The sequence below is a fragment of the Engystomops pustulosus genome, chromosome 1, assembly GCF_040894005.1.
Source record: "Engystomops pustulosus chromosome 1, aEngPut4.maternal, whole genome shotgun sequence".
Classification (NCBI taxonomy): domain Eukaryota; kingdom Metazoa; phylum Chordata; class Amphibia; order Anura; family Leptodactylidae; genus Engystomops; species Engystomops pustulosus.
In genome coordinates this window covers 167303901-167317881 of record NC_092411.1, presented here as the reverse complement: position 1 = coordinate 167317881, position 13981 = coordinate 167303901, and positions in this window count along the sequence as shown.

Genomic DNA, 13981 nt, shown 5'->3' with positions numbered 1-13981 from the left:
CACCATGATGGGTGGGGGGGTAATACTGAGGCTGCGGTCACACGTAACGCGGACTATGCTGGTAATACTGAGGCTGCGGTCACACGTAACGCAGGGTATACTGGCAATACTGAGGCTGCGGTCACACGTAACACGGACTATGCTGGTAATACTGAGGCTGCGGTCACACGTAACGCGGACTATGCTGGTAATACTGAGGCTGCGGTCACACGTAACGCGTGGTATACTGGTAATACTGAGGCTGCGGTCACACAGAACGCAAGGTATGCTGGTAATACTGAGGCTGCGGTCACACAGAACGCAAGGTATGCTGGTAATACTGAGGCTGCGGTCACATGTAACGTGGGGTATGCTGGTAATACTGAGGCTGCGGTCACATGTAACGTGGGGTATGCTGGTAATACTGAGGATGGGGTCACACATAACGCAGGGTATGCTGGTAATACTGAGGCTGCGGTCACACGTAACGCGGGGTATGCTAGTAATACTGAGGATGGGGTCACACGTAAAGCGGGGTATGCTGGTAATACTGAGGCTGCGGTCACACATAACGCGGACTATGCTGGTAATACTGAGGCTGCGGTCACACGTAACGCGGGGTATACTGGTAATACTGAGGCTGCGGTCACACATAACGCAGGGTATGATGGTAATACTGAGGCTGCGGTCACACGTAACGCGGGGTGTGCTGGTAATACTGAGACTGCGGTCACATGTAACGCGGGGTATGCTGGTAATACTGAGGATGGGGTCACACGTAACGCGGGGTATGCTGGTAATACTGAGGCTGCGGTCACACATAACGCGGACTATGCTGGTAATACTGAGGCTGCAGTCACATGTAACGCGGGGTATTCTGGTAATACTGAGGCTGCGGTCACACGTAACGCTTCCCCCAGCCCTTGCATTTGGACAATACAAGACACTGGGTGCGGGTTATCCATCGGATGCGTTTACATAGAAGCCCATCCTGCCCCCGTGCACTTTGATCCCAATTCTAAACAGAGTCAGTGCATTACGTGTGACATCACTCCTTATTCTACAGCAACACTTAATACAGTCAAAGTACTACAACTTTCAGCATCTCATTCAACTGCTGGGAGTTGTAGTTCATGAGTGCACTGTTATTCTATATGTATGTACACATTGCAGGGATGTAATGAGGTGCACTGTGTGTGTGTGTAAATGTGATGCACTTTTATTTTGTACCTTTTTCTTGTGCTGGAAACCTTCATGGGGAGAGCAGCAGCTCCTCATCCATCCTGAGCTCCGCACACATGAGTGCAGCCTGTGATGTGCCAGGGGGGGGAGACTCCAGCAGCAGCTGCTAGCTGATTGGTGGCCCCTGATGTCTGTCATGACCAGGAGGAAGGGGGGCCACTGTGACAACTAGGGGGCTCACGTCCTCTGGTCTGTGATTAGTGACAGCTCACTGTCTGCTCCTCCAGTGAATTAGGGGCCATGTTCTCCTGCAGTGACGCAGGGGCTGAGGTGCTCAGTGCAGGGAGGAGGAAATATCTTACTCACTGCCCCAGCACTGCTGTGGGAAGAGCAGAGAACCTGTCTCTCCCTCCTGCAGGACGTCATAGTCTCCCCTGCTGCCCCCCTCCTCCAGCCTCAGCTGAATGTGAGATGGTGACTCAGGATAAGGGCCCACCAGAGGTTTGAGCGGTATCCCGGCAGGCCAGTCCGAGCCTGTAGACAAAACACATATTTATATATTTGCCATAATCTGCAGGACTGTGCAACACCCTCGCCGATGCAATGGCGAAGGAGTGCTTGCAAATAAGCCCCATAGCATGTCACCACATCACACAGGGGACATTGCAGTGGTTAATCCTGCCTGGCAAGGCAGAAGTTAATCTGTGTATGATGTAAGATTCTGTTAGCCAATGATATGTGTTACATCCTGTCTCTGTGAACTGAGAGGTAATTGGAGGAGCAGCCACCACCTGACCAAGGGGAGATAATAAAACCCCTGGCCAAGAATATTCTAGAGAGCAGTTAGCTGAGCAGTAGCTCAGAAGCAGACTGGAGTCTCTCCAGTACAGACTCTTCGAAGTCTGTACAGCTAGCCCACCAGATCAGAGCAGGAAGAGCCTAGCCCCTGCCTGAAGTGGAGCTAATAGCTAGGTAGTGAGGAAAGGGGTATCATCCTACCTTCAAGGGTGATATCTGAAGATATCCAGGATCAAGCTGAAGCATCCTTCCAGGACACAGCTGCCTCCCAGCCTGCCATTGCATCCAGGCTGGTGATCTACATCCTGTGGCTCCCTCCAAATACCTCTCCAGTACTCCACCATCTTGTTAAAGGCACGTTGCTGATGTTCCTGTCGGTTCCAATAAAGAACTGTAAGTGTTTCTGTTCAACCTCTGCCTCCGTCTGGTCCCTGCTACTACAACTGCCCTCATCACAGGCACCCTGTCCACCACACAGAGACTCACACTCGGGACATTAAGGGGTTGCCCCAGGGAGATCCGCTATAGCCGCCTCTCCCTCATCATTTCTTGCCAACACCACCCTGCTGGAGACCTGCCAGGCTGTAGGACAGCCCTCCGGTTCCCCCGTACCAAGCACCGTGACAATAGCGTGCTTAGGCCGCAACCGCCAGCCACTCCGGTACCGCGGGCCCCGGCTGTCTCCAGGCCTCACCTCAAGGGCTAGGCCCCGGTGGGGGATGTTACAAGTGGCGTCACGAACAGGATTGATACTTCTGTGCCTTATTACGGCATTAAAGACTTTCCTTTATTAAAAAGACTGTGCTGCCTAACCCTGCTGCCATCCGGGTTTAGGCCCAAGTAATTGTGTGTTTCTGGATTGAACTGTGTTAATGCTGCCACGTGCTGTCGAGCACCGCTCCAGCACTCAAGAGGTTAATCCCTGCAAGAACTGTACCAGCTCTGCTACATCCGGCGCTGCCGCGCCTAAAGATTTTACCTCAGAAACTGTGGCGCAGCAAATAATTCAAGCCCGCCAAAATCTTCACTGGCGGGAAACCCAGACGACACACCAAGCTCCACCCACGCGCGAAGGGCGCAAACCCCGCCTCCTGTGGCGCAGGGAAAATTAGGTCCCGCCACAGCTCTTGGCGGGAAGGACTTGGACTCCTCCCTCTGGTGCGAAGCGGACTTCCTGCCACGCCTCAACGAAACGCCAGAACTCGTGCGGATCTTGGACAGTGAGGACAGCATCATGTGGGGTCCTCCGCCATTCCCTCCTGTGGAGCGTCCCGAGTTCTTTGAAGTGTTGGAGACTATGGTGGTGGTCTCTGCGCAGCCGGTCCGGAGGCCCTTTGCTGGGCATCGGCTGCATCGAGGACTGACCCGAGCATTCGTCACCCGGAGGTATGTCCAGACGGTGACGGAGTATCAAGTACCACCCGGGCGGTTCCTCGTGCCTATCCCGGTTACCATACCGGTACCGCTGGCCCACGTGGAGGCGCCACGTGGGGAGGCCCCGACTCCTGTTGAGCTAGCGCCTGGGCCTACTGCTGCCGTGCCACCTGCTCCGAGGCCGACTGTCCCTGCTGTGACGGTTCCTGATCCTCCGGCTGCTCCCGCTCCTGTTCCGGCACCTGCCCGACCATCACGGAGATCCGAGCCTGCACCGGAGCCACGAGCCCCAGCACCGGCACCTCCGCAGCCTCGAGGCCGAGGTGAGGCCGCCCGCCAGAGACTCCGAGACGCTGTCTCGGAGCAGAGACGCCGCGAGAAGGAGCCCCAACGCTACATGGCCGGCCGGTCTACAGCTGGAGCCTGGGTGGAAAAGAACCGCACCACCGGTATGGTCCGGTTCTTCGACAAACAACGTGGCTATGGCTTCGCCACTCAAGACTACACCAGACGGGAGGTATTTATTCCCCGCCGGTCTGTCAAGAGGCCTGATCTGCCAGAGAGCCAGCACAATCTGAAGCCAGGAGAGTGCATCGAGTTCTCCCTGCAAGAGGGGCCCCGAGGACCATGGGCGGCTGGTGTGATCCGGATCCCGGACTCCGATGAGGACCGCTACCCATCGTACGACGAGCTGTATGAGGACGACGAGTGGCCGGAATCCCCGAATACCTCTTCTTCCTCGGCTGCGAGTCCCCGGGCGGTGACCCACGTGAATGCCCCATCCACGGTAATCGTGAGTACGGGTCCCATTGCCATCCATGGGCCGGGCATGATCCAGGGCACCACCCCCACCGTCTCCCCTGCCGGGAGCATTGCTAGGTCCCGCGGCTCTTCTGTGGGAGATGACATCCCGGCTAGTGAACCTTGTCCGGAGGTTCCAACGAGGCCCACTTCTCCGCTTGCCGGTTACCAATGGGGTGATGACCCGGCCCCGGAAGAACCGGAGCTGGAAGGAGCTGCGGCGCTGCCCCAGGTCCCTGTTTATTTCTTTCTGGACCCCTCCGTGGTCCCTGGCTCAGTTGAGCCCCTGGCTGGAACAGCAGACACCCCGGGCGACAGCGCTCCTCCCCCTGAAGGTCCAGAGGATGTTGCTGCACCTGCAGTACCTACTACTGCCACCGGGTGTCCCCAGCCGGCACCTACTCACGCTGAGGATGCAGAGGATTCCCTACTGACTTTGGATCCTGTCTCTGCTGAGCCCAGCGAAGGTGCATCTGACTAACCCCTGAAGGGCTGTAGCCCTCTCCAGGTACTATGTCCATTGTACATATTGTCTATTTCTGTCCTTACCCTATAGAGCCAGAAACTGTCCTGAGACTCTTACCCTTATTTATCTCAGTCAAGAGATTTTCCATTGCCCTGTGCTATGATAGCACCCCTTCCTCTGCCACAGCAGAGAATTTCTTCAAAGGACTCTGTCCCTCTACACTAGAGGAGACCCTTTGCTTCTCAGTGCACTTTTCCCCACCTCAAGGGCTGTACCCAGAAGATGGACTTTGTCATTAAAGACCTTCTGTGAGACTTTTGCCAACTCCAAGGAAAAGTTGCCATGTAATTTATTATCATTTTGCACGTAATGCCTTCCTTTTTAGGTATGGACATTCTGCTTGCACTCTTTATGCCTTTTCTTTGCAGGAAAAGAGACATTTACTATCTTTCTACCCTGAGTAGCCTATCTACCTCTGTAACGTTTGTAACGTTTCAAGATGTGTACCCATTGGGCTCCTAAGCCAATGTGATTTTACCAAATGTTTGCACACTGTCATATATGCCAGTAGTTTGCATTAACCCTTTCATAGGCTTTTCAGGTTGTAGTGTGGCTGTGTCGGACCGTCTTTTTTTGTAAAACACTGACCGCTACCTGATCCCTCAAACCGAGGTTTGCACGTGGGGGTAGTCCGTAAACTGCGGGTCTTTAGGGGACCGGGGGTGTTACAGAGATAGCACCTGTAGCTCTGCTACATCCGGCGCTGCCGAGCCTAAAGATTTTACCTCAGAAACTGTGGCGCAGCAAATAATTCAAGCCCGCCAAAACCTTCACTGGCGGGAAACCCAGACGACACACCAGCTCCACCCACGCGCGAAGGGCGCAAACCCCGCCTCCTGTGGCGCAGGAAAAATTAGGTCCCGCCACAGCTCTTGGCGGGAAGGACTTGGACTCCTCCCTCTGGCGCGAAGCGGACTTCCTGCCCCGCCTCAACGAAACGCCAGAACTCGTGCGGATCTTGGACAGTGAGGACAGCATCATGTGGGGTCCTCCGCCATTCCCTCCTGTGGAGCGTCCCGAGTTCTTTGAAGTGTTGGAGACTATGGTGGTGGTCTCTGCGCAGCCGGTCCGGAGGCCCTTTGCTGGGCACCGGCTGCATCGAGGACTGACCCGAGCATTCGTCACCCGGAGGTATGTCCAGACGGTGACGGAGTATCAAGTACCACCCGGGCGGTTCCTCGTGCCTATCCCGGTTACCATACCGGTACCGCAGGCCCACGTGGAGGCGCCACGTGGGGAGGCCCCGACTCCTGTTGAGCCAGCGCCTGGGCCTACTGCTGCCGTGCCACCTGCTCCGAGGCCGACTGTCCCTGCTGTGACGGTTCCTGATCCTCCGGCTGCTCCCGCTCCTGTTCCGGCACCTGCCCGACCATCACGGAGATCCGAGCCTGCACCGGAGCCACGAGCCCCAGCACCGGCACCTCCGCAGCCTCGAGGCCGAGGTGAGGCCGCCCGCCAGAGACTCCGAGACGCTGTCTCGGAGCAGAGACGCCGCGAGAAGGAGCCCCAACGCTACATGGCCGGCCGGTCTACAGCTGGAGCCTGGGTGGAAAAGAACCGCACCACCGGTATGGTCCGGTTCTTCGACAAACAACGTGGCTATGGCTTCGCCACTCAAGACTACACCAGACGGGAGGTATTTATTCCCCGCCGGTCTGTCAAGAGGCCTGATCTGCCAGAGAGCCAGCACAATCTGAAGCCAGGAGAGTGCATCGAGTTCTCCCTGCAAGAGGGGCCCCGAGGACCATGGGCGGCTGGTGTGATCCGGATCCCGGACTCCGATGAGGACCGCTACCCATCGTACGACGAGCTGTATGAGGACGACGAGTGGCCGGAATCCCCGAATACCTCTTCTTCCTCGGCTGCGAGTCCCCGGGCGGTGACCCACGTGAATGCCCCATCCACGGTAATCGTGAGTACGGGTCCCATTGCCATCCATGGGCCGGGCATGATCCAGGGCGCCACCCCCACCGTCTCCCCTGCCGGGAGCATTGCTAGGTCCCGCGGCTCTTCTGTGGGAGATGACATCCCGGCTAGTGAACCTTGTCCGGAGGTTCCAACGAGGCCCACTTCTCCGCTTGCCGGTTACCAATGGGGTGATGACCCGGCCCCGGAAGAACCGGAGCTGGAAGGAGCTGCGGCGCTGCCCCAGGTCCCTGTTTATTTCTTTCTGGACCCCTCCGTGGTCCCTGGCTCAGTTGAGCCCCTGGCTGGAACAGCAGACACCCCGGGCGACAGCGCTCCTCCCCCTGAAGGTCCGGAGGATGTTGCTGCACCTGCAGTACCTACTACTGCCACCGGGTGTCCCCAGCCGGCACCTACTCACGCTGAGGATGCAGAGGATTCCCTACTGACTTTGGATCCTGTCTCTGCTGAGCCCAGCGAAGGTGCATCTGACTAACCCCTGAAGGGCTGTAGCCCTCTCCAGGTACTATGTCCATTGTACATATTGTCTATTTCTGTCCTTACCCTATAGAGCCAGAAACTGTCCTGAGACTCTTACCCTTATTTATCTCAGTCAAGAGATTTTCCATTGCCCTGTGCTATGATAGCACCCCTTCCTCTGCCACAGCAGAGAATTTCTTCAAAGGACTATGTCCCTCTACACTAGAGGAGACCCTTTGCTTCTCAGTGCACTTTTCCCCACCTCAAGGGCTGTACCCAGAAGATGGACTTTGTCATTAAAGACCTTCTGTGAGACTTTTGCCAACTCCAAGGAAAAGTTGCCATGTAATTTATTATCATTTTGCACTTAATGCCTTCCTTTTTAGGTATGGACATTCTGCTTGCACTCTTTATGCCTTTTCTTTGCAGGAAAAGAGACATTTACTATCTTGCTACCCTGAGTAGCCTATCTACCTCTGTAACGTTTGTAACGTTTCAAGATGTGTACCCATTGGGCTCCTAAGCCAATGTGATTTTACCAAATGTTTGCACACTGTCATATATGCCAGTAGTTTGCATTAACCCTTTCATAGGCTTTTCAGGTTGTAGTGTGGCTGTGTCGGACCGTCTTTTTTTGTAAAACACTGACCGCTACCTGATCCCTCAAACCGAGGTTTGCACGTGGGGGTAGTCCGTAAACTGCGGGTCTTTAGGGGACCGGGGGTGTTACAGAGATAGCACCTGGATGCCAACCATACATGGGTAAGGATGCCAGTCAGGAGGTACTCGTGTCGCATATGCTAACGCAATGCAGATATACACACTATATAATTGCCGCCAGGGAAGAAGCGTTGATATAACAAATATACAGGCCTTGGTGCAAGGAGTGGATTACAGGACATGACACCACACCTTTCCTACTGTACAGTTCGGTTTAATGGTGTCAGCGACCAACTGTCATACAGCTACATATTTTTGTCTTAGTCCGACACCAACCCAGGTGCCTGTCTCCAGGACCATGGGCGGTTTGTCCCTACACCTCACATAGCCTGCACTTCCCCGAAGCCCCATAGCATGTCACCACATCACACAGGGGACATTGCAGTGGTTAATCCTGCCTGGCAAGGCAGAAGTTAATCTGTGTATGATGTAAGATTCTGTTAGCCAATGATATGTGTTACATCCTGTCTCTGTGAACTGAGAGGTAATTGGAGGAGCAGCCACCACCTGACCAAGGGGAGATAATAAAACCCCTGGCCAAGAATATTCTAGAGAGCAGTTAGCTGAGCAGTAGCTCAGAAGCAGACTGGAGTCTCTCCAGTACAGACTCTTCGGAGTCTGTACAGCTAGCCCACCAGATCAGAGCAGGAAGAGCCTAGCCCCTGCCTGAAGTGGAGCTAATAGCTAGGTAGTGAGGAAAGGGGTATCATCCTACCTTCAAGGGTGATATCTGAAGATATCCAGGATCAAGCTGAAGCATCCTTCCAGGACACAGCTGCCTCCCAGCCTGCCATTGCATCCAGGCTGGTGATCTACATCTTGTGGCTCCCTCCAAATACCTCTCCAGTACTCCACCATCTTGTTAAAGGCACGTTGCTGATGTTCCTGTCGGTTCCAATAAAGAACTGTAAGTGTTTCTGTTCAACCTCTGCCTCCGTCTGGTCCCTGCTACTACAACTGCCCTCATCACAGGCACCCTGTCCACCACACAGAGACTCACACTCGGGACAGTAAGGGGTTGCCCCAGGGAGATCCGCTATAGCAGCCTCTCCCTCATCATTTTTTGCCAACACCACCCTGCTGGAGACCTGCCAGGCTGTAGGACAGCCCTCCGGTTCCCCCATACCAAGCACCGTGACACAAGCGTGCTTAGGCCGCAACCGCCAGCCACTCAGTTACTGCGGACCCCGGCTGACTCCAGGCCCCGAGAAAAGGCTAGGCCCTGGTGGGGGATGTTGCAACTGTATAAAGGAATAAACTCATAGAAAATCTACAGTATCTGGCAAGGGTCAGCTCAGGGAATCCAATTGGGACTGCACAACCTTCCAGGAGCTCTCCCCACAGAAGACCAAAATCCGTAACAAATATGTTACTACCCGGGTTTTTTGACTTTGGAGTTCTGAGAGGTGACTCTTAGATAAGCAGGCACAGGCTCCCACATTTATTCCCTGGGTGCTATATCTTAGTTGTCCTTTAACCCCTTAAGGACCAGGCCCTTTTTCGTTTTTGCGTCCTTATTTTTCACACCCCACCTTCAAAAATCTATAACTTTTTTATTTTTCCATGTAGAGAGCTGTGTGATGGCTTGTTTTCTGCGTAACAAATTGCACTTCATAGTGATGGCATTTAATTGTCTATGCCATATACTGGGAAGCGGGAAAAAAATTCTGAATGCAGTGAAAATGGTGAAAAAACGCATTTGCGCTGTTTTCTTGTGGGCGTGGATTTTACGTCTTTCAATGTGCGCTCCAAATGACATGTCTAATTTATTCATTGGGTCAATACGATCACATGGATACCAAATTTGTATAGGTTTTATAATGTTTTCATACATTTACAAAAATTAAAACCACCTGTACAAAAAAAAAATTCTTCATTTTGCGTTTTCTTACGCTAATAACTTTTTCATACTTTGGTGTATGGAGCTGTGGGTGGTGTCATTTTTTGCGACTTTTGATGATGTTTTTAATGCTTTTATATTTAGTATTGTACGACCTTTTGATCACTTTTTATTGAATTGTTTATATTTTTCAAAATGGCATAAAAATGCCATTTGCTACTTTGGGCACTATTTTCCGTTACGGGGTTAAACGCAGTAAAAAAAACATTCTTATATTTTGATAGATCGGGCATTTTCGGACGCGGCGATACCTAATGTGTTTATGATTTTTATGGTTTATTTATATTTATATCAGTTCTAGGGAAAGGGGGGTGATTAGAATTTGTAGGTTATTTTAATATAATTTTTTATTTTTTATTTTTTTTTATTAAAATGTTTTACTATTTTTCAGACTCCCTAGGGTACTTTAACCCTAGGTTGTCTGATTGATCCTACCATATACTGCCATACTACTGTATGGCAGTATATGGGGATTTTGCACACTATCTATTTCAATGTGCAGATCGCACATTGTAATAGATGGCCTAAAACATGATAGCCTCGGATCATTGTGTGATCCGAGGCTGTCATGGCAACGGATCGCCGCTCCCCGATGACGTCACGGGGAGCGGCGATCGGAGCCAAGATGCGATCGAGGGTGTTAGCGATGGGTGCTTGCTTCATTGCCTCTCATCCTACCTAGCAAATTATTCCCATAATTTTCTATATATCTCTAGTGCTGACACACACTCGCAGTCACTCTTCCTTAGGGCAGTTTTAACCACTTTTATTTAATTTAATAATTTTTTTTCCTAAACCGTCAAGAAATGACCGCAGTCCCCTTCCTTCAAGCAGCTTTGGATCCTACCACACAAAATAAATTTATAAAGTCTGACTGTCCAAACTCAGTCTCCTATGTCTCAAGCAAATTACGATCCACCAACTGCTCTTCTAGGCTGACTCTTTAGGTAGGGGCTATTCTAGGATGTAACTTCTTAAAACCAGTACAGTACAGTATCACAATAGCGCTATCAAACACACATGTTCAAACTCACACAATACCCATATACACTAACACACATCACATGGAGTTTTCAAATAACAATAACACGATTCTTTGGACTGGGCAATATAGGCATGCAACTCACCGGACGTGGGGAAATCCAAACAAGGAGAGACAGAGCAAATTGTAAGAAAAAGCTTCCTACCTTTTTGTGCAGCTGCATGGTCTGTCTGTCCTGAAAGGATGATCCCTGAATTGTCCGGTAGGCGTCATGCAAACCCATGTCGCTGTTTGAGCGCCAATTTATGTTAGGGAAATATCCCCATCTCTTGATGTGATGTGTGGTTCCAAATCATTGTATAGCACGAGCTGCTCGGTGAATCACTCAGACCTTCACATGTTTGAGAGAATTCCAATTTATTTAGGTTGCAGACAGTTTTTATAGGTTCTTGGGACAAAGGAACCTACTGAGCATGCTCACATTCCAAGCCATCCAAGCAGAGGATGTAACTGAAAGATGATCTGTGTACACGGGGGGATGGAACTTGAGTATAGTAAAACACATGGTATGTGAACACAATAGAAAATGGATTCTATTCCCTCACATCGCTTCCCTGCTCAGGTCCGCCAGAGTTCACCATCTTCTTCCCGATGCATGGAAGTGCATGTCTTGTGACACAAATACAAATGTTAAATCCCACGCTCAGTCCGAATCCGTCGCATAGTCTGATGGCCCGCTCTCAGATTTGTGTCGCATGAAAGCCGGCGCGCGTGACACAATCCCCTTTTAAATGCGGCGCAAAACATAATCGTCAGATTATCCAACTTTTTTGTGGTCCACCCTTAGTTAATGTGGATGTAACCCACTGTCAGGGCACATAGTGGGGTGAGGAAAAGAAGGATCGCCATTGAGCTTTTGTAGGGCAGAATAGTTTTCCGGTGCCATGACGTTTCTAGATCCCCTGAGGCCACGTTCACATGTGGAATTTGGGTGTGTTTTGAAACACAATCCAAAAGCTGCATCACACGTTGCATTTTCTGCGCATTTAGTTTTGAAATCACAATGTTACCAAAATATGTGATCTTGAGTGGAGCCTATGGATTGCGTTTCCAAACGCAACCAAAATACCACGTCTGAACGTGGCCTCAGATACCACAAACTCTTATCCCATAGAATTTGTAATTTTTTTATATTGTGATATAGGAGGCATTTTAACCCATTAGCGCACACAGATGACGCAGCTGTCAGGCTCAGAGGTAGTGGATCTTTTGAACCACTGTGGACGATGACCAAAGCCACTACCTGGAACCGGAGTCTTAGTGGCACCCGGTTTTCACCAGAGCCTGAAAATACCGTCGGTTTTCTAAGATGTTGCATTTTGTTTTGTACTTTCAGAGGAAGGTCCGTGACAAAGTCCATAGCCACGTGGGACCACAGGCGACTGGGTATCGGCAGTGAAAGCAAGTGACCAGCCGGTTTCAGACAGGAAGGCTCGTTATGGGCACAGGAAGTGCAGGATCCCACAAAGTCTCGAACATCTTTGACGAAGTCAGGCCACCAGTAGTAGTTGGAGAACGTCCCCAAGATAAAATTTTCTTCCGCAGTGGGGGTCGGACATGAGTCTTGCCAGGGCGAAGCTGCTGAAGATCTACTGGATTTGCAACAACCAACTGTTCCGGAGAAATAATATGCTCAGGAAAGGGCTCTTCTCCATTGACATCGGAGGCACGGAAAAAAGAGCACAGGTCGAAAGTGGAATAACAGATTGAAGTGAGAGAAGAAAAGTGACCAACGGGCTTGCCTGGGATTAAGATGTTGGGCTGTCTGCAGATATAAGACATTTTTATGGTCTGTATATACGCAGACCAAATGGCGAGCTCCCTCCAAAAGATATCGCCATTCCTCAAAAGCAAGCTTAATGGCTAAAAGTTCTTTGTCCCAAATAGAGTAATTTCTCTCTGTGGGAGAAAAGGTTTTCAAAAAGAATCCGTACGTGAGTGAGCACCGCCCCAGCACCTATGGAAGATGCATCCAGAAAAAGAAAGGTTTGTCCGGCAAAAGTGGAATTTTAATACAGGATAGAACATTTTCATTGCCTGGATGCTGGACAAACCTTATTTTTTCTACAAGCTATTTCTGGTCCCCGCACAGCAAGTCCAAGCAACGGCTCAATATCAAGGCAGTCTTCTAAAAGGGGTGAGCTGAAAAATTACTTTTTTACTTTTGCAGGAAAATGCATCCACCTTGAGATGAAAGGGCTACTCCATGTCAGGCCTAGTTAGAACAGGAGCTGAGGCAAAGGCAGACTTTAACCTAGAGAAAGCCTTTTCAGCTGACAAGGGCCAGAGATGTGGATTGGCACCCTTCTTGGTGAGCGCCACGATGGGAGACACCAGAGTAGAGAAGTGTGGAATGAATTGCCGGTAATAGTTTGCGAAGTCTAGGAACCTCTGGATGGCTTGTAGACCTTCTGGACATGGCCACTGCAGAACTGCAGACAGTTCAGCGGAAAAGGAAAGGAAAAGAAGACTTTGTTGGTGGAACTGACACATCTCGAGCTTGGCGTAGAGACGATTGGCCCGAAGGCGACCAAGTACTTTCTGTACGTGAGAATGGTGGGACTCAAGTCTGGGGAAAACACCAAAATGTTGTCAAGGTAGACCACGACACATGTATACAGCAGGTCTCTGAAGATGTCATTGATGAACTCCTGGAAGACAGCTCGAGCATTACAATTCCAAAAGGCATTACAAGGTACTCGAAATGTCCATCACGAGTGTTAAACACTGTCTTCCAGCCTTTTTGGAACTGCGCAGGCGATCAAAAAGTTCTGTGATCAACGACAGGGGGTAGTGGTTCCTAACCATGATCTTGTTAAGTCCACAATAATCTATGCAAGGACGGAGGGAGCCATCCTTCTTGGTCACAAAAAAGAATCCTCTCTGCAGGCTCTCTTTAATATATTCCGACATAGTAGCGTTCTCAGGAATAGACAGAGGGTACACCCATCACCGAGAAGGAGAGGTACCCGGCAACAAATCAATAGGGACTCATAGGGACGATGTGGTGGCAATGTCTCTGCCTGCTTCTTAGAGAACACATCGGCAAACTGCTGGTAGCACGCTGGAAGACCCTCCAGAGACTTGTGGAGCACAGAAGAGAGCATGACTGGCATGAGTAGCTTTCATGCAACAAGACAGCAGTCAGGTCCCTAACAGAAAATCTCCCCAGTCTCCTAATTAAAGGGCACCTACCACCACGATTCTACCTGTAAAGGTAGATCGGGTGGTAGGTGGATGTAAGGGACGTGAGGATAGCTCTTTTTTAAACTTT